The 21,171-nt window shown below is 37.0% G+C and overlaps 1 protein-coding gene across 1 annotated transcript in view; it reads right to left on the bottom strand.

Annotated features, from left to right (window-relative positions):
* Positions 1 to 21,171, bottom strand: part of SH2D4B (SH2 domain containing 4B) — a 213,153-nt gene that overhangs the window by 180,744 nt on the left and 11,238 nt on the right. The gene's annotated exons all lie outside the window — the stretch shown is intronic.

Genomic DNA, 21,171 nt, shown 5'->3' with positions numbered 1-21,171 from the left:
GGAGGAGGAAAGAGACTGAACTGAATAACCTTTGAGGACTCCTCTAGCTCTAGCCTGTGATCCTATAACTAGTTATTAGGTGGGCTCCAAAACTTCCAATCCACAGTAAAAAAAAAAAAAAAAAAAAAAAAAACCCTTTAGTAGAGCTCAAGTAAATAGCACTTTATTAAGCAGACTTGCCCCACCTCTAATGAAGTATATATCAGCTCTTCCTCACAATCTGAGATGTCCCTTTCCCCAGGGTCACACTTTGACATCTAGACACTCATAGCAGGCAAAATAAAGTAAGAGTCTCACTGAGTTTTCCCTCCAGGAAATCCAGAAATGATGCTTCAGTATGGGTGTTCCAGGCAGGGGTCTTCTCAGCTCACCAAGTTACCATAAGACAGACTCCTCTTCATGCTGGTCAAGAGTTGGTAGTCCAGAAGTACAAAAATAAGTTGGGGAGGGGCAGATAGGTGGTGCAGTGCATAGCCCTGGAGTCAGGAGTACCTGAGTTCAAATCCAGCCTCAGACACTTAATAATTACCTAGCCATGTGGCTTTGGGCAAGCCACTTAACCCCATTTGCCTTGCAAAAAAACAAAATAAAAGTTGGGGGACTTTCCATATCATAACAAGTCCTCATATTCACACTGAGTTTGTTCACAATAATTGAACAAAAGAGGATAAAGGTCCTTTAGTCAGCATTCTTATGGCTAGGCATGTGAACTTTATAACAGGTTAGTGAATAGTGAATCTATAGCTTGAAGTAGTAACATTGGGGATTTAAAAGAAGTAATCTATTTTATCTAATTAGTAGTTACATTGGGGATTTAAAAGAAATAATCTATTTTATCTAATTACCCCCTAGATATAACATATATAAAGCAATATATATACATATATACATATATAATTCCTATACTAATATTAGTTAGCTAAATTGACTAAAAACTGAGTAAATGTATATTACTATATGAATATCTCTAATAATGGCTAACAATCACTACTCCTATGGAATCACACTGAATTGATTAATAGTGATTGGAATAAAACAGAGGTAAAATAAGTCATTCCTCTCAGTTATATTCTTTAGCATATAAAATGGACTGAGTCCATAACAATGATAGAAATGTAAAAAAAGTGGAAGCAATGACTAATAAACATAAAATAATTCTGATATCATCTCTAACATTAATGTAGCTGTTGGTCTTCTTAGTAATTATCATTATCCAATGACCAATAAATTGACACATTGCTAGAGAAACTGAACTACACTGGAATTACCATCCTTGCTATAACTGAAGGCAAGAAACATAAAAAGTAACTAAATTCAATGTCAGCCTGTCTGTTCTTCTTGGAAAGGTGAATAACAGAGGTGGCAGCATAGGTTTCATCAAGTATCGGAAGGTAACAAGAAATACCATTTCACAAGATTCGTGGTTATCTCACCCTGGAGTGCTCACAGTGCCCACCTTGCAGATAATCACAGTTTATGCACCAAGATCTGTTGCAGAGACTGAAGAAATAGAAAAACTCTATTAAGAACTTGACAAAATGCTGTGAAGTAAGTCAATATATACCTTGATGTCGAAACTTGAGATTTTTCTCTAAAAAAGATAAGATACAAGGGAGGTTGACAAGGTACTATTTTGGAAAATGGAGCAGAGGATCAAGAAATGGAAGCAGTCAAAGGCTTGTAAGCTAGAGAAACCTGACCCCAGCTCAGCATAAATACTTTGTGTTTTTCTCTCCTTTTTCCTATTTTCACTGATGCTTTTGCTTTTATTCTTGTTTTCATCACTATAATTCTCTAATTAAACACTCCCTCAAAACAAGAAAAAGCTAAGCAACACCATCTTACAAAACAACCACATATTAACAACATTCTCCTTTCCTAATCTCCCTCCTCTTCTGAAAGGTATGTGACTTCCATCCCACATTCTCTAGAGTCAAGAGAGTTCATTGCAATTAATCACAGTTTATTGTCATTTACACAAAGTCATTGTGAATATAACTTTCTTGGCTCAGCTGGCTCTGCTTTACAGCATTTTGTGGAAGTCTTCCTAATACTTGAATTCTTCTTAGTTATACTTTTTTTTTTACAAAACATTAACACTGTATCACATTCACATTCCACTATGCAGCCATTCCCTGAATTGATGGACACTCACCATATTGATTTTGTTTCCAATTTTTTTGTCACTACAAGGAGTGCTACAGTGAATATTTCGGAATTTGTGGGTTTTATATTACTTTAATTCCTTTAGTTCAATTGAAAGAATATGATTTTTTGTAGGGAAAAGTCTCAAATTTCAACATTGAGGTATATATTGACTTCACAAAATTTTATCACGTTCTTAATAGAGCTTTTTCCTATTTCTTCAGTTTCTGCAAAAAATATTGGTACATAAAGTATCATTATCTTCTTGGTGGGCACTGTGAGCACTATGGGGTGAGATAACCAAGCAATCTCATGAAATAGAATTTCTTGTTACCTTCAGGCACCTGATGAAATCTATGCTTCCACTTCTGTTATTCATCTTTCTAAGGTGAACCATGCCTGGTAATGGAACTGGAACACTTTATTTAAAAATAGAAGGAGCTAAGTGGTACAGTGGATAGTACTAGACTTAGAGGCAAGAAACCAGAGTTCAAATCCAGACTTAGAAATTTACTAGCTGTATGACCTTAGACAAATCACTTAACATCTGTTTGCCTCAGTTTCCACAAGTGTAAAATGGAGTTAAAAGAATCAATATCACAGATTTCAAGGTTCAAATAAGATAATATTTGTAAGGACATAGCATAGTATCTGGACTATATAGGGATTATATAAATTATTATTCCCTTCTCCCTTCACTTTCAAAAGGCTTGGTAAGAACCAAACAATAATTAATAATTACTTATTAGAGAAATGCAAATTAAAGTTTCTCTGGGGTACCATTTCACACCTCTCAGACTGAACAATATGACCAGAAAGGATAATGATCATTGCTGGAAGGGTTATGGAAAATCTGGGACACTATTACATTGTGTTGGTGGAGCTGTGAACTCACCAACTTTTCTGGAGAGCAATTTGGAACTACACCCAAAGGGCAACAAAAATGTTCATACCTTTTGATCCAGCAATACCACTACTGGGTCTATACCCTAAAGGGATGATGAAAAAGGGTAAAAACATCACTTGTACAAAAATACTCATAGCAGCCTTGTTTGTGGTGGCAAGAATTGGAAATCAAGTAAATGTCCTTCAGTTGGAGAATGGCTTAGCAAACTGTGGTATATGTATGTCATGGAACACTATTCCTCTATTAGAAACCAGGAGGGATAGAAATTCAGGGAAGCCTGGAGGGATTTGCTTGAACTGATGCTGAGGGAGATGAGTAGAACTAGAAAAACACTGTACACCCTAACAGCAACATGGGGGTGATGATCAACCTTGATGGACTCACTCATTCCATCAGTGCAACAATCAGGGACATTTTGGGGCTCTCTGCAATGGAAAATACCATCTGTATCCAGAGAAAGAACTGTGGAGTTTGAACAAAGATGAAGTACTATTAACTTTAATTTAGGGCGGGGAACTGATATCTTATTGTCTGAACTTGCTGTCTCTTATACTTTGTTTCTTCCTTAATGATATGATTTCTCTCTCATCACATTCAATTTGGATCAATGTACAACATGGAAACAATGTAAATACTGGCAAATTGCCTTCTGTTGGGGGTGGGGGGAGGGAAGTAAGATTAGGGGGGAAAATGCAAAATTGAAACTAAGTAAAATATTTAAAAAGAAAAAAGAAATTAGATGTATGTTTGCAGACATAGTCAATTTGAGAATTTGGTTTGCATATTTGTGATACATATACATATTTCCTTTTCTTTTTTTTCCAATGAAGGGGTAGGAGAAAGGAGGCAGGAAGGAAGGAAGGAAGGAGGGTAAAAAAGAAGGGAAAAATTTAAGGCAGCTTTTTTTTTTTAATTCAAAAAAAAAGATAACAGAAGTAAGTACAGAAAGAACCTCAAATAATCAGGAAAGCTTTTGCAGCTATTAGATGAAGTTATCATATACTTAAAATCAAAAGTTAGCTGTTCCTAATAAAGACCAACATTTTCATTCACATTCCTCTTGTGTGCTACTATCTGTGGAAATCCTTATTTAATTTGATGTTTGTTGAACTCTGAATAAAAATAAAATAAGAAAAATGACACCTAACCAATTTTATGCCTTGTACCTAATTAGCTATTTGACCTTGAGCAAGTCATTTGTCTTCCCTGGGTCTCAGTTATCTCTTCTGCAAAATGGGATGGATTAAATAACAAAGTTTCCTTCTGAGTTCAAATCCATTACCTTTTTCTAAGAGAAATTTAAGTAATAAACAAGTAAGTATAGGAAGTTAAGACTTTTAAAAAATTTTAGCTAAGAACAGAATGCAACCTTGAAAGCCTTCTTTCAAAAACAAAATTCAAGTGACTTCTCCTACAGATCAAAAAATTATTCAAGAGCCTATGACAGAACTATATGAGTCTATAACATATGGAAATAGTTTTATTCAATGAGCCTCTGAGTATTGACGTCAAAAAAGGTTTAAACAAGTTGGGGAAGGGGGTAGGGCAGTATTCATCTTTTATGTTGTCCAGTGTCTTGAAAAATATTCAAATAAAAAGACTTGTTATTAATCATACTGATCACAGGTAAGTGTACTGATTATATCAAGCTCCAGTATGTTGAAAGTTCCCTCAAAAAATTTTACAGTAATACAGAAGACTATAGTATTTTTCCTATTGGGAAAAAAACAGATTAAAAAAAAATTAAAAAGCTGCCCTGATTGCCCAAGCTATGGCCTGAAACTTAAGGAATAGGTCATTAAGTTAGTCCACCAATGCATCTGATCTTGGATAAATCTTGCTAAGGGAAATGAACTGGATTAACAATTGAGAAGGTGAAAATCAGTCTGAATCATATCTGGGAAAGTGTCCAGTGTTTCCAATGATTCCAGATTGTTACCCACCGCAAAAGTTCATCTATTTAACACCAGCATCCTTTCTGATGACACTTGTCTATAAATCATGGAACACATGACCTCTAAAGAATTAGAACCGCATGTAATAAAAGGCAATGACAAGCAGCAGTGATCACAATTCATTACTGTTGGTGACTCAATAGTGAGAAGTCACATAAGAATTTCATCAAAGGCACATGACATGAGATAAAAAGATAGACCAGTCATGTGATGAGGAAACAGATGGATAGCCTAAGTTGCCTCTGAACATTAGGTGACTTCTTCTGAAGCGAGGCCTCTGGTTCATTCAATGTCTCCTCTTTAGAGAAAGACAAGGAGAAGAATCACATAATATGGGAAAAGAAAGCTAGTTTTCAATCTAACCAATGAAAACAGTATTGCAAAGTGGTTAGAGGATTGGACCTAAAGTCAGGTAGATATATCTTGAAATGCTATGCCTTATTTTTAAAGGTTTTGTGATCCTGTATAAATCACTTAAATTGGCTGAACCTGTTTCCTCATTTATAAAAAGGAACAATAATAGCACCTATCTAAATGGATTGTTGCAAAGATCAAGCAAAAGAATGTATATAAAAACTCTTGAAACTGTTAAAGTGCTATATAAATAAGACATTATATTTGTAAGTCTATATCTAACTGCTATGCCAATCTTCAGAATTCAGAATGTCAGAGCATGAAGGGTCCCTAAGAAGGGATTGGTAAAATCCCTTTATTTGACTAATTTAATAATAATAATAACCAATTTAGAAAGCATGTACCCTAAAATAACCTCATGAGATAGGAAGAAAGGATGCCACAGTTTTATCCCCATTTAATAGATGAGGGGAAAGGGCAAATAATTATCCCCATTTATAGATAGAATAGAAAGAGAAAATACTGCATTATTATGCACCATCCTACAAATAAGGGACAAAGAGTAATAACTACACTATTGTTCCCATTTTATAGATGGGATGGGATATTCCCATTTCACAGATGAGGAATATGAGACTGAAAAGATAAAGTAATTTTTCTTATGATTACCATGATAGGGGACTAAAAACAAATTGACTCACTTTCTAGGCCAGTATCCTTTCCAGGATATGCTCCCTTCTCAGATACCCAGAAACAATCCAAGATTTAGAAGGAGCAACCTACCATATTGGTTCAAATATGGCTGAGTACATGCTCAAAAAATATGTCTTTGAATGAGAAAAAAAAATTAAGGTGTGTAGTGAAAAAACATTGCCCTGATTATGTGCTTTGAACAAAGAAGACTTGGCAGGGAGGTGGGAGATGAGGCCTCTAATCACACAAGTCATAACATCCTCATCCGGTTGGGGGAGGGGAGATGGCAGGGACAAATCCTAATTTCTTTCATTACACTTTTCATTTCACTGCCAGAATCTCTGAGGAATGGAGATAAAGGGAAAGAGTAGAAGGGAAGCAAACATTTTTTTTCCAGGGTGAATATCAGTAGTTGCACACAAAGCTGAGTAAACCACTTTCCCAGATCCCTCAGAGAGGATACCACAAGACCTCTTCCCTGGATCAGAGCTGACTTCAGCAGCAGTAACCTCTTGTATTGCTGAGCTCGGGCATATTGGCTAGAGTCATTCAGTTTCTCACCTAAACACCACTACATTTGCTTCTCATACTTGCTCAAAATATCCTGCACCACTGAACTGGCTGGTACATCATGGAAAAGACTTTATTAGGCAGCTAATTGCGCACACTTATATAAACATAAAATGCTTTTGACTTCCCAGAGGAAAACCATTGTCCAGCTCTGTCCTGATGGCTGATATCTAACTTGGAACAAATAGCCTGCAGAAAGAGGTAAACTGAAGCTTAGAGAAAAAGGCAAAACTCTCCAACCAAACTGGGACTCACAAAATCCCCCAACAGGAAAGACCAGACTTCAGAGGTCAGTCCTAAGCAAGAATCACTTCTATCATCATTACCAACAAGTAGGCATCCAGTCTCTGAATACCTCCAGTAAGGGGAATATATTCAACACTGGGACAGCAATTGTTATTAAATTTTTTTGTTTATTTTTTTCTGGCACTAAGTCAAAATCTGCCTCTGAAACACAATTCTCTTTCTATCTCACACACCTGTTGTTCACATCCCACTATTGCTCACACTCTAAGAATAGTTTGTCACTCAATGCCAAATCAGGATTAAAAGAAAGGACAATTCATCTATTCCTTCACTTCTTGCTGTACAGGATGCTTCAGGTAAACATTTTCTATAGGAAAAGGGCAATTGGATGGTTCAGTAACCTTGGAGTCAGGAGGACAGGAGTTTGAATCCTGTCTCAGATATTTGACACTTACAAGCTGTGTGACCTTGGGCAAGTCATTTCACCCTAATTGTCTTACATTCAGTGCCATCTCTAATCATCATGATTCATAGCTAGCCACTGGACCCTTATGACTCTGGAAGAAAAAGTAAGGCTGGTGACTTAGCACAATACCCCCCTCACTCAAATCCAATTCTCTTGCTTGTCATTCCATCAACTCCCTGATGTAATGATCTTCTTTGATAATGAAGGCTATGGAAAAAGGATCTGGTTCTATAATTTTTATTATTTTTTAAGGGTTTTTTTGCAAGGCAAATGGGGTTAAGTGGCTTGCCCAAGGCCACACAGCTAGGTCATTATTAAGTGTCTGAGGGAAGATTTGAACTCAGGTACTCCTGACTCCAGGGCCAGTGCTCTATCCAACTGTGCCACCTAGCCATCCCTATGATTTTGATTATTAGACTATACCATAACCATTGTGCTGTTAGTCCTAGAACATTTGGAAAATAGTAGATCTCTGAATGATAAAAGACAATAGCACTTTCAGATTTACAAAAAAAAAATTGTCTATTTTGTATTAATGATCCTTACAAATCCTGTGAGGCAGGTTCTGTGGGTATTATTATCCCCATTTTACAGATAAAGAAAACAAAGCTCAGGGAAATTAACTGGTTCACTTAGAGTTTAAGTTGTGAGTCTAAGGGAGATTTGAACTTAGATCTCTCTGCATACCTCAGGTCCAGTCCTCTTAGCACCATGCTAGACTTCCATTTCAGAGAGAATCATATATATGTCCCATATATCCCCAAAGACACTTTGAAAAAATAAGATTAATCATGGTCTTAGTATTTTTTCTTAACATAAAAACTCTATTGGTTTGTTTTTGTTTTTGTTTTGTTGTTGCTGTTGTTGCTTAAGGAAGATGCAACTGGAATGATACAAAGTAAGTATATCTATAAGACTGGAAAGTCTGGGAATGTGAGTATTTAACCATAAATTTGTATGAAGGCAAGTCTTTTGGGGGAATGGGAAGGGAGGGTAGAGGAGCTTTCCAAAGTAAGAGAATTTAAATACTAACCTTAGTTTACTGCAAGTTTAAATAAGACTATAATATCTTTATGGTATCATTTTGGGGGAGAAGAAGAAAGAACTGTGCTTCTGCACAAAAATACAAAAATCCTCCCCAATTTGACAAAGCATCTAAACTTCATCAAAGAGACAGGTCAGACACTGAAGGTCTCTGCTAAAAAAATGTAAATGTTTTACCTAAGAGGAGTAAAGAGAAGTAACAGTGAGTAAAAAGATGGCCACCTGAATTTGAATCCTGTCTCTAATTTATATATCCATATGACCACAAGCAAGTCCCCAGGCAACTCTCTAAACCTATACATAAATTACAGATCAGTCACTATTATCTGTATTATTAGAGGAACTTGCCACACTAGAAAGTCCTTTCACTGAAAAATTCAAGTCCTGAAACAAAAAGGGGGGGGGGATGGAGAGAAGGGGAAGAAATAGCCTGAAACATTAAAAATGTGCTAATGCATTAATATAGATATATTTACTAAATTCACTGCCCTAAAACTAGAGGGAAGGGAATAAGGATTTCTATAGAGGTTACTATGTGACAAATACTATGTGTCAAATTGACTTTTGGCATTTATTATTTCCTTTGATCCTCACAACAGTACTGCAAGGTAGGTGCCATTATTATCCCCATTTTACATTTGGGGAAACTGAGGCAGGCAGAGTTTAAATAACCTGTCTAAACGTTAAATAACTTGCCTAAAGTCATATAACTAGTATCTAGAACCAATCTGATCTCAGATCTTCCTGACTCTAGGTACATTGTTCTATCTACTATACTACCTCTTCACTACTACACTTAGAAACACTGGTCATTCAAGGTTGTCTTTCATTTCAACCATTTTTGAAGGGGTCCACCGAAACCATGGGCGATATCTTGACTTGAGCATGAATTGGATTTGAGTGAGGAAAAATTGCACAAAATCATCAACCTTACTCTTTCTTCCAGTCATAGAAGGTTAGTGGCAAGAGAAAAGCCTATGATGCAGCAGATGACCATGACATCTTGATTGTCTGACCAAGCTTTACGGTTACCTGCTTCAGCTGCCTTCATGGTCCTTTGAACATTTTATTCTCACCTTTTTCCATCAAGGAAAATCTTCATGTTCTTGGTATACACAACCCCCTCACTCACCAACAGATTTAAGGCCTGTTGGTGACCTCAATCTGCGTTAACCCAGCTACCAAGATGGTATAGCCAATGTATACGCAACAACTTCTTGGAGCCACAGGTGAGACCCAAGTGCCAGAAGGGCAGTTAAGTGGTACAGTGGATAACACACCAGTCCTGGTGTCAGGAAGACCTGGGTTCTAGCTGTAAACCACTTCACTTCAATTGGCTTCCCATCATCCAAAAGGGGGGGTGGGGGAGAGTTGAGAGCCAGATATTCATCAAAGATGGATCTAGTGATACCTACTCTTCAACTAACTGCATATCTTATCTGTTTACATGCTGCATCACCCTCATGTAAACTCCAGATGTGATGGAACTGCTTTTGTTTTGTTGTTGTACCATCAGTGCCTCACACTGTGTGCTTATTCAATTGAAATGGATAGGATAGTAGCTACAAAACGGATCATAATCCTAAGGAGTTTAATGTTCAATCAAGATTAGAATCTGACACTCTATGAAATACACTTAAGAATTACTGATAGCAATAACTATAATTTAAGTCCTCTATCTTGAATAATACAAAACTTTTATCTGAATCTTTTCTAAATATTTCTGAGTCAGAAAAGCTAAAACAGAGCAAAACAGCAGGATAATCGAGGCTGTTACTTAAATATCTTAGCTTCTGGAATGAGTCCAGAAAGACCTCAAAAGCTGGGATTCATAAATTTTTCTTGTCATGGACCCCTTGTGGTTTGGTACCTATGAATCCCTTCTTGGAATAATGTTTGTGTCATAACATTCACAATTGAAAGAAATGCTAACTTTCAACTGGAATTTAGTGAAAATAAAGATATAACTTTCCCACTCAATTTTCTGAGTTCCTGAAATTGATTAATAACCCCTTAAGGGTTAATGAAACTTTTAAGTTAAAAACTCTAGCTTTCACTTTTTAAAGAAAGTTATTGTTAGAACTCAAAGATATAAAGGTCAAAGGGCAGAACAGAGTAAGAGAGAATACCAAGTCACCACCACAGCCCAAGATGAGTTGGTTTCTATTTCTAAATCTCAAAAGACAATTTCGGAAATGAGCTAATACGGTTTTCCCTCTGTGTGTAAGAAAGAGAAAAAAACAATGTCTCTCCCACCCTCCAGAGAGCTATGAGTGGTAATGAGTGTTTCTATCTATAGGCTTTGAGAGTGCTTTGCTCTGTAGGCACAGGATATCATATGCAGAGTAGGAATGTGGTTAGATAAACATTTTTTTAATTAAACTCATGTATGACTTCCATGCTCAGTGTCCAGAGCCCTGACTTTTCATGGTTACCTCTCCCCTATCTTCCTCAGCTGTAGATCATCTAAAGTTAAGCCAGCTTCACAAAGCCTTTTTAAAGAAGAATACCAGAACCAACCGTGGTCAAAACTATGAAGCAGGTGAAGTCTAGACTCATTACCCTCACAAAAATCTATTCCCCCCATGTTACACATGGCTTCCCAATTGCTTTTACTAGTTCTTGTTACCCTAACAAACCCTTATCTTCAGTCAACTGTTAAAGAGTCTCGGGGTTTTAATACTGAAGCATTTGTGTTGGGGTACCACTGCCTCTGGCCTCATAAACCTATTTAAGAAATGAGATGCTTTGAGAGAGCAGGTCTTGGAGTCAGGAAAGCATGGGATCTAATCCTCTCTCACATGCATTGACTCTGTGTTACAATCATGGGTCATTCAACTTATCATTCAGTGTCCCCAAGAAATTCTCTTAAAAGTTCTTGGAAGAGAAGGATCCAAAAAGGGAAGGGTCCAAAGGAATATAATAGATTTATAGATCACTCCAATGAAGGCTCCTCTTGACAAGAGTCTACCTTCTCACACTCCTGATTCTCAGTGAACAATCATGTTAAGCAGAGACCCAAGTCACCAGAGAACTATAATATTCTAATGCCTTCTCTCAGCAATGGGCCAGAACACATTCAGTGTGGGACTGAGAGGAACCAGTCTGGCAAATAGGTATTTCCACCACCCCACTACAATTAAAGGAAAAATGCTAAGCAACATGTGTGGCAGAGGGAGTTTCCACCCTGGGACTGCCCTAAACCAATGAAATCATAGATCCAACACCCCACCCCATCTCAAACAAAAGATAGAAAAGAAAATTTAAGAACCATAAAGATTCACATTTTATGCTAGAGTCAGCAGTATGATAAGGGAGTCTTCAAAGTTGTAAAAGGAGATTTGAAAAATAAAGTATGTCTTAATCAATCAACAGGCATTCATTAAGCACCTACTATATGCTTAATTAAATACCTACAGCTGTACTAAGTGCTGAGGATAGAAATACAAGGAATGAAACAATCCCCATTTTCAAGGAGATTGCAGACTATTGGAAGCAACAAGAGAGAGAAAAGGGACTAAGTAAGTATTGATTTGTGGGGTGTTTGGGAGGACTAACACCTCTGATTTAAGTCCTTTCTTGGACTGTTCATTCACTTTTGCTGTCCATCTTTCACCCAACTCTCACCAAGAAGATGTAGCATGCTCAGCAGCCACATGAGGGAAAAAATCATTTCAACAGACAGGCTAGACTATACTGTAACCAAGAGGTCTCAAACCTTAATGAATTAGGGGAATGTCTACCCCGAACATGTGAAGACTTCCACTAGGGAAATGGGTGGATAAGAATAATTTGTTCTAGAGGTCAGACGGAGCTCAAGCTGTAGTGGTATGTTGGTGTCTTAATTTCTTGATGTCTGATGTCTTTGTCTTTCGTGTCTTAGGGTCTTTGTTGTCCTTAGTGTCTTAAGTACCTTTGGTATCTTAGGATCTTGGGTTTATTGGTATCTTTGGTGTCCTTGGTGTCTTGGCATCCTTGGTGTCTTAGTACCTTGGTATCTTTGGTGTCCATGGTGTCTTGGAGTTTTTGATATCTTTCCTTTGTGTCTATGGGTCTTGGTGTCCTGTTGTCTTTGACACCTGACCAAACTCTAATTGCTCCATAGCACCTGCTTAAGCCATTGGATCTCAAAAACAAATTGCTCTCACCCACCCATTTCACTGATGTTTCTGTCAGTTTTCTCAGTAGTAATTTGATCCTCACAACAATCCTGGTGCAATTACAACTGAGATTTGGACTCAAGTCTTCCTGACTCCAGGCCCAACATAGATAGAGTGCTAGAGGGATAAAGAGATTATAAAGATGTATTATATAGATATGCAGACACATGTGCATATGTGTGTGTATGTATGTGAATATCTCTAAAGACCTAATATCTTTGAGTTGGCATATGAACTCAGCACAAAAAACATCTCTTAACCAGAAGAGACATAAGTTATTTCCCAGTTAGGTCTGACAGAAAGCTGCACCTTCATTCCCTCTCTTTCTATGCTCACCTCCTTTGGAACTAAATATCCAGCATTAGCAGAGGTGAAAGATGCCCAAGTTGAGAAAGTGGAGAAGAGAGAATGGGAGTACTATATCTTATCATGACTATAGTCTTCATAAAAAGGAAATGCAAGTTGGATATGTGCTATCTCCATCAAGCAATCTGTCAGAGGAAATAACTTTCCTCTTACAACCCTGAATACTTGCCTTCATTGGGAAATACTTTGGAAGCTGATGATTGGATGACTTGCAAATTTTGTCCTTAAACAAATTTCTAAAGATAGTGGATTATTTTTCCTCCCCTTTTTAAAGTCCTCTTTTCTACCTCCTCTCAGCATAGCAACCCAGTACTTTGCTCTTGGAAAACCATGAGAAATTCAATCACATTGAGTGTAAATGATTGCCAACAGATTAATGCCCTTATCTTATCCCAGAAGCATCAAAGTCTTTATCTAGGAAAAGTCTGAAGGATAGAATTTCAGGCATCAACTGCAAGGTAAAAGGTGTGTGTGGGGGGGAGTGGGGGTTGGGGGTGGATGTGAGTGTGTGCGTATGTATATGTGTGTGTGCAAGTGTGTGTGTGTTGTGTGTGTGTATGTGTGTGTGTTTAAAATATTGGAATCACACTAACGTAACCTGTGGCCCAAGGGTGCAAGTTCTGGCCTTATACTCGATGATGATGCTCCTCTCCAAATAATTTCTATAGGCCTGGTTTCCCTCTGCTCAGTTTCCTCTGGGAACCTCAGAATCTGTTAACAGGTCTCCAAGGAGTCAGTGAACCAGTTAACAAGCATTTATTAATTAAACTCATTCAATGAGCTCGGCACTGCCAATAAGATCCTGTGCAAGTGCTCAAGGTAACAATGCATATTAGATATGACAGTCTTTGTTACTCTCAACAGGAAATGCAAAGCAACAATAATGGACTCATAGTAACTCACAAATACTTAATACAGTTCTCTTGATATATATAGGACAGTTGATAAAATTAGAGGACTCAGAAGGAGAAGGAAACTTAAGAATTGGGCAGTCCAATCTCCCCTTTTATAGATCACAAAATTTGGAGGCAGAGGGGTGAAGTGTTTGCCCAAAGTTACACAGTAGCAGATCCCAGGATCCTCCCTCCGTATGATCCTGATTAATGATGAAGACTATAACAATATTTATTTATATAGTGATTTTAATTTGCAAAATAATTAACATATCTTAACCTCATTTGATCCTTACAACAACCCTTGAGGTTAGTAGATGCTATCTATTACTAAATTCATTTTACAGATGAAGAAATGAAAATGGACTAACATGAAGTGACTTGCCCAGGGTCACACAATCTGACTCTGCCAAAGAAGTCTCATGTCTGAGGCAGGACCTAATCAAGGTCATCAAGTTTATAGCAGAGTTCTTGGTAAATGGAATAAGAGTTTTCTGAAAGGCAGTGACCCAGGAGAAAGAAAGAAGTGCTGAAAGAGAAAACATCGAGTGGAAGCTTTAGCCACTTCATACTTTTGCCACCATATATACTGTTTCCATGAAATAAAAGACAGGATTGATTAAAGGCATTCCCTGTCTCCATCACATCTCCTCTGGGAAAACCCATTCCCTAATCCTATGACAGGATTCATGACTCCAAATGAGGTTGCTATCTCTGGTCCCTGTTTCAAAAGGAAATTATTGTTCATTTATAATCCCGTAATTACTTTTTAGAAGCAGATGAAGCATACTTTATGAAGAAATGGAAATGACATCCTTTCTCTGCTTTGTGTCAGCTACATTAACCTGAGAGATTCAAATTTCTTACTTGTGTAGGGGGTCTTTTATTGTCACCTTGTTTAGCAGGCAGTAAATGTGTTAATAATCATAATTATGGTAATAATAGTGATACTAACCATGATTGTATGAGTAATCAATCCCAAGGCTCTTTTCATTCGTAGACATTTACTTTTCAGACTATTTCTGGGAGTTGTCTCCTCCTCCTCTTCTCTCAGGAAACAAATACCTTGAATACTTTGGAGAATTGGTTGGTTCAAAGATTTGTTTGAAATTCTTCTTTTCAGATGAAGCAAGAGTGGGCATTCATCCACATCATGCCTTCCTGGCACCTAAATATTTTTGAACAGTCAAGAAAGAGTAACTTGACCTTGATCATAGATGATATGTTGCTACATTCCTTCTAACATCTTTCATCTCTCAACATTTTGATATTTGTATTTCAATACAAGTGGTATCCCTTGTTAATCTTATGTATTTTTATTTTATGCATTTAAAATCATGATTCTGAAAGGGAGACCATGGGTTTCGTGAGGTACTGCCAAAGAGGTTGTTAATATACAAAAGGTTTAGAATTCCTTGGTTGAGAATGTACAAAAAAGATGCCAGGGCAGTAAGCAGGGTTGAAATAGATAAAATATTAGCATCTAAGCTACCCAAGGTCTTATTCATGAGTAGAAGATTTAGGCATTCATTACCTTTGAACAAATACAAGCAAAAAGAAAGACAGCGTCTGTTCTCAAGGAGCTTACATTTTAATAAAACAGATCTGGAGCAAGGGAGAAAGGAGAAAGTGCTCAAAAAGGTACATGAGGACAAAGTCCAGAGAGTTAGAAACAAAGCTTCTGACTATCAGAGAAAGAGAATGAAGGATAGCCACCCCAGGTCCCTCACCAAAAACAGAGTCTAGAAAGAAATTTACCAACGAGAGAAGAGGCATGGCACGACCAAGGATATTACAGGGTAAGGCATCTATTGAGGTATAATAAGGGATTTCAGAGAGTCAGAACCAGAGCTGGAAAGTAAAAGAAGGATTGATGACCTGTGATGCTCCCCAAAACGGAGGCACTGTATTTTAAAAAAAGAGAATTCAGATGAAAACAATATTTAGGCAAAAGGAACAAGATGTTAGTAATTCATCAGTCTCTGAAGCAATGGAATAGAGTTGTTGGAATTAAGTAAACCTAGAGACCCTGAGCAAGATGCTTAACCTCAAAACCTCAGGTTGCCCAACTGTAAAATGGGGCTAAGTACATTTATGATGCTTAATTCTCAAGGTAATTGTGGGGGTTCCAGGAAGATCTTGTATGCAACTATAAAGGACTTTGTGAACTTTAATGTGCTACATACATGTTTGTTATTGTTATTATTATTATTATTATCTGAGTGGGAAAAATATTTGAGAGCAAAGTAAGTCTATCTTGTAAGCACCCCACCAAAAGTTATTGCCTATTCTGTCTCTGCAAAAGCAGCCCAGTTCCCTCCCATCAAGGAGCATTTATCAAATGACTAATTGGGTATAGATGTGGTGGGTGCCCTACAAAGTGAACATTAATTACACTTTTCAGATGAGCTCCCCCACCTCCCCTCCCCAGCTCATACTACAAGCCTGGAAGACGGTGAGGGAAATTACTCACAGATTCAGCCAAGGAGTTTGGGGAACATCCTTCTTAATGAAGCATTAGTTTCACTTAGCATTCCATAATTTTTTTCACAAATGCAAATTAAAAATATATTTGGAAGTTCTATGAGCAAGTGCTCCACAATTATGGGGATGAGGAGAGATGAGAAACAAGGGGTCTAAATATGGGGGAAAGTGGTTCCTTTCCTATCTGTCAGTGGATAACAAAGTGGTACTAAAAAAAAAGGTGACCAGAAACCTGTCAAATGATAAAGAAGGAACCTTTTCCCCATTACTATCCTAAGTTCTTGCTAAATCGCAGCATTTTCTCATTTAAATAAAATGCATCTTAATACAATTAGAATTAATGACTTTTTTCTCCAATGTTTGTGCTACCAAACTCAGTACTAATTAGTTCCCCTTGTTTTCCTTAGAGAGAGAGAAAATGTGAGAGGACACTAAATCTGAATCTGAGGATTGGTCAAAAACAAAGATCTTTTGGCCCCCTCTCTCCCTTCCTCTCCCTTTTCACAATTTCTGACAAATAACCAATGACAGAAATGTTAACCCTTTTGTTATTATTTTTACAATTTTCATTTTAAAGACCGAGGACAGTCCATTCAGTAGCAATGTATAAAAGGACCAGAGTCTAGGTTGTACTAATTAATTTAAATTGGTAAATTTCTTTTGGAGAAGAGAAAATACAGTCAAGCCATAAACCTAAAATTACAAAAGGAAATGGTCTGGAACATAATTGTTCTAACACAGGGGTTCATAAACTCATTTTTTAAAATATTTCCATACCTTTATTTCAAGAGAATTGATTTCCTTTGTATTCCTTTTTATTTTACCTAATGGACTTAAAAACATTATTTGGAGAAGAGTTCAGGAAGTTTTACCAGACTATCAAGAATGGGGAGGAGTAAGGGAGGATGGAAGGATGTCCACAACAAAAAAAGTTAAGAACCCTTGCTCTAGCATTTGTTGATTCAATTCACTTATTTCAATTGTGTCTATTCTTTTCAAGGCAGTATAATGTAGTAAATGGCATGGCTAGAGTGATGGCCTGGAATCAGAAAAGATACATCATTGTGAGTTCAAATTTGACCTCAAACATATTTTCTAGGAGACCCTGGGAATGTTATTTATGTTGTTTGCCTCAGTTTCCTCATCTGTAAAATAAGCTGGGAGAAGAAATAGCAAATCAATCTAGTATCATTGCCAAGAAAATCCCATATACAACCACAGAGAGTTGGACATGACTGAAAATGACTGAACAGAAGTCTAGTAGAATCAAAGAATTGTGTGAAGGGAGTAGGTCATTTCTCCTCCTGGTTGTCCAAACAATACTCAAATATTCTTTCAGAGAAAGTTCTAGTATTGGAAGAGGGAATCCTCACTGAAAATCTCTAACAATTGCAATTTGTTTTTTTTTTTTTTTTAATGCTCAAGGCTTTGGAAAAAGTCATCCCTTTGCTAGGGATAGGAAACTGCCCCTACCCTCAGGTGGTTTACATTCTAAGATAAAACGGGTTCACAGAAGAAAAATAAATAAAATACACAAATTTCAAGAAACAGAGAATACTATAAATTGGGGAGGCAAAAGATTCAGGAAAGGACTCTTGTAGGAAGTAAATAAAATCTATATCCCAAATAGAACAAATTGTAGTATTTCTAGAAAACACAAAAAGGACCTGGAGCAATGAAAAACCAAGTCTTGCTCAGATTGGGTCCAAAAGAAGGCTATGCTCCTTCTGCCCACTGTGAGCCCCCTTGCTTTGCCTATAAGTTTAAAAATGAGGTAAACCATAGATATTGTGACGCTAAAACCTAAGCACACTTTCCACTTCAATCTATAAACTAAGGAACCTTTGCAACTCCAGGCTTTCTTACTTCCCCTTAGGTCTTTCTTTGAAAAAATGAGATAAAATGGGATATTCCTGTATCATCAAGATACAACCACCTACTCGCTTCCTGTTCAAAGATAAGTGAGGAAAGAGTCTTAATTAAAATAAACATTCATATAATGGACAGGGAAGAGAAGAATGAATGGGGACAGATGATTGAATCCTCCCTTTTGTATATAGTAATACCCATTACCAGAGCTTAGAGTCTTCAGTTAAACAGCTACCAGTTCCTAAATATGCATTTGCCAAATTATTGGGAGGTCATTATCAATAAAAAGTTTTAGAATTTTTTAGAATTTTTTGGTTTCAGGACTGATTTACTCTCTTCGCACCCCACAAGAGTTTTGATATATGTGGGTCATAGAAACCATTATTTACCTTTTTTTCAAATTAAAACATCTTAGTATGATTATGAAAATAGTTTTGACTTCACATACTCCCTGAAAATGTCTCTGAAACCTGCAGAAGTCTCTGGACCACACAGAACTACTCATCAGGAAAGTAGATCCTATGGGGGAAAAAATCTGAATGGAAGTTATGCAATACCAGTCAACAGAAGGGCATTAGAGGTTTTTTTAAAAGGTAAAATAATCTCAGGATCCTCTGAAAAACATGGTGAAGAGGGAGGTGAAATTTTTCCTGGTCAGATCATGTCTAGAGTATTGTACTCAATACTAAATGGTTCTTTTTAGGGAGGATAAAAAAGCATTGACAAACTATAGCATATTTAGAAGTACTGGCATCAATCTGAAGGACTATTTGAAGGACTGCCATGTTAAAAAACATTGTCACGGGTATCTAGGTGGCCCAATATAAAGAGCTCTGGAGTCAGGAACACCTAAATTTAAATCTGGCCTTAGACACTTATTAGCTGTGTGACTCTGGTCAAGTCACTTAACTGTTTGCCTTAGTTTCCTCATCTGTAAAATGAACTGGAGACAGAAATCATTCCAGTAAACGAATTCATGAAGAATTAGAAACAACTGAAAAATAACTAAATAATAAAAACAAAACATGCAAAAACAGGGGTGTTACTGGTTTTACTAAGTTAAAGAAAGCAGAACTAGCAACAATGGCTGAAGTTTCTGACAAAAGTAGAATGGGCTGTTTGGGGAAATGGTTTTAAATGAAGTTTAAGTGACTCCATTTCTATTGTATATGTCTTGGGCTAGAAAGCCCCTAAGATCCCTTCAAATTCTGTTATTATGTAATACATTTTCCAAGGAATTATGCTAGGATGGAGAAATCTAAGTCTAGTAGTCCTTTAGGAGTTTATGATCTCTGGGGAGAGGAGAGAGAGGACTCTCAAATATATACCTTAAACTACATTTTTTTGTTACCTTCATAATTAATTGCTCTTTTCTTACTCTCCCTGATACACGGAGTTAGCATATTTATTTTTTTTTTAGATTTTTCAAGGCAATGAATGGGGTTAAGTGGCTTGCCCAAGGCCACATGGTTATGTAATTATAAAGTGTATGAGGTCGGATTTGAACCCAGGTACTCCTGACTCCAAGGCCGGTGCTCTATCCACTGCCACCTAGCCACCCCCTAGTTAGCATATTTCTTACTCCCCACTTTCAGATTAATACTAGGTAAGCTATTCATCCTGTTTTCCTCAGTTTCCTCAACTTTAAAATTAGGATAATAACAGTACTTATCTCATAGGGTTACTATGAGGATCAGATGAAATAATAGCATGGTGCCTGCCTACATAGGAAGCCCTATATATTAAAATACTTACTCTCTCCCCTTCCATTGCCACCTTCAGGTCTTCCCTCTGCTACCACCTCTCAAAAACCATCTCTCCTCCTTTTAAGTTTATTCCACCCCTTTGTTATCCATGTGACCATTACTTAGAGACTTCCTGGCTCCCTGTGTTCTATTCAGGACCTTAACTCACAATCTTCTCCACTCAGCCCCTTCCCATTCCCAACTGTTCTGGTCCCCCAGTTCTTCAACTTTCTAAACTCCCATGATCTCTGTCACCAGAACACTTTAACCATTCATCAGAGTATTCATACCTTCAACATCCCTTTGCCCCTTCACTTCCACTTCCATCTCCCTGTGAAATTGCCCCAAGGTGCTAGAAATCCTAATTAAGTCTGTTACTAAAATGAATTCAGTGGCTCTAGTAGGAAAACATAGAAGTTCCAAAGTATAGATAAAATAAATTGGAAAGTATGTAAGGACAGTGACATTATATTGTGAATCTTATCAATTGCCCTAACAAAAGAGCAAAACAATTCAAAATCGTCCTCTTGTTATGGGCCTTTTACTCTGAAATTCTAGAACTAGCCTGGAGTTTCCAAAATGGCAAAACTTAAGAAAGTTGTCCTATCTGAACCCAGTTCAGCCACATAATCTTTTAATTCCTGCTATGCTTTTCCTTTTTTCTTATTCTTTTATAAATCAGAAAATTAATTGCCCAGAAAATAATCTCTTGTACTGAGAAAGCTGAATAAGTTTAATGTATAATTTATATATGGAAATGCAGATGTCAACAGTGTGACAAATTGTCATATAAATATTTTTGCAGTTAACATTTTAGGTATCTATCTTCCCCTTAGAGCAACTGTCACCTGGGTTATCTGATTGATACTCTCACACTATAAGAAAGGTGGAGTTCAAAAGACTTTTCTATTTTTACCTATCAGTGACAAATCAGATTGTGTGACTAATGTGAGAGAATAAACAGGAAGACCAAATTTTGTCCCAATATACAAACATACAACCCCTTTCACACTTTTTCCCCTAGCTTGTAAAGGATTATTTTAGATGATCTTACAAATCAGCACAGGAACATGCATCTGTTAAAATCAAATCTTTCTCACCTCCTATTACAAATTGGAAAACAAGAGAAGAAAACAGTATACTTGACAGGTCATAGAATGCCTACAAGCACATTGCTGCACTAGTGGTGAAACTGTAGCATGATTCAGGCATTTGGGGTTTTGATTTAGAAATTATATTATATTCATTAAAATTAAATTATGTTATAAATATAT

The sequence above is a fragment of the Macrotis lagotis genome, chromosome 4, assembly GCF_037893015.1.
Source record: "Macrotis lagotis isolate mMagLag1 chromosome 4, bilby.v1.9.chrom.fasta, whole genome shotgun sequence".
Classification (NCBI taxonomy): Eukaryota; Metazoa; Chordata; class Mammalia; order Peramelemorphia; family Peramelidae; genus Macrotis; species Macrotis lagotis.
Note: the sequence above shows the minus strand (reverse complement) of the source record. Positions and strands in the feature narration are given on the sequence as shown.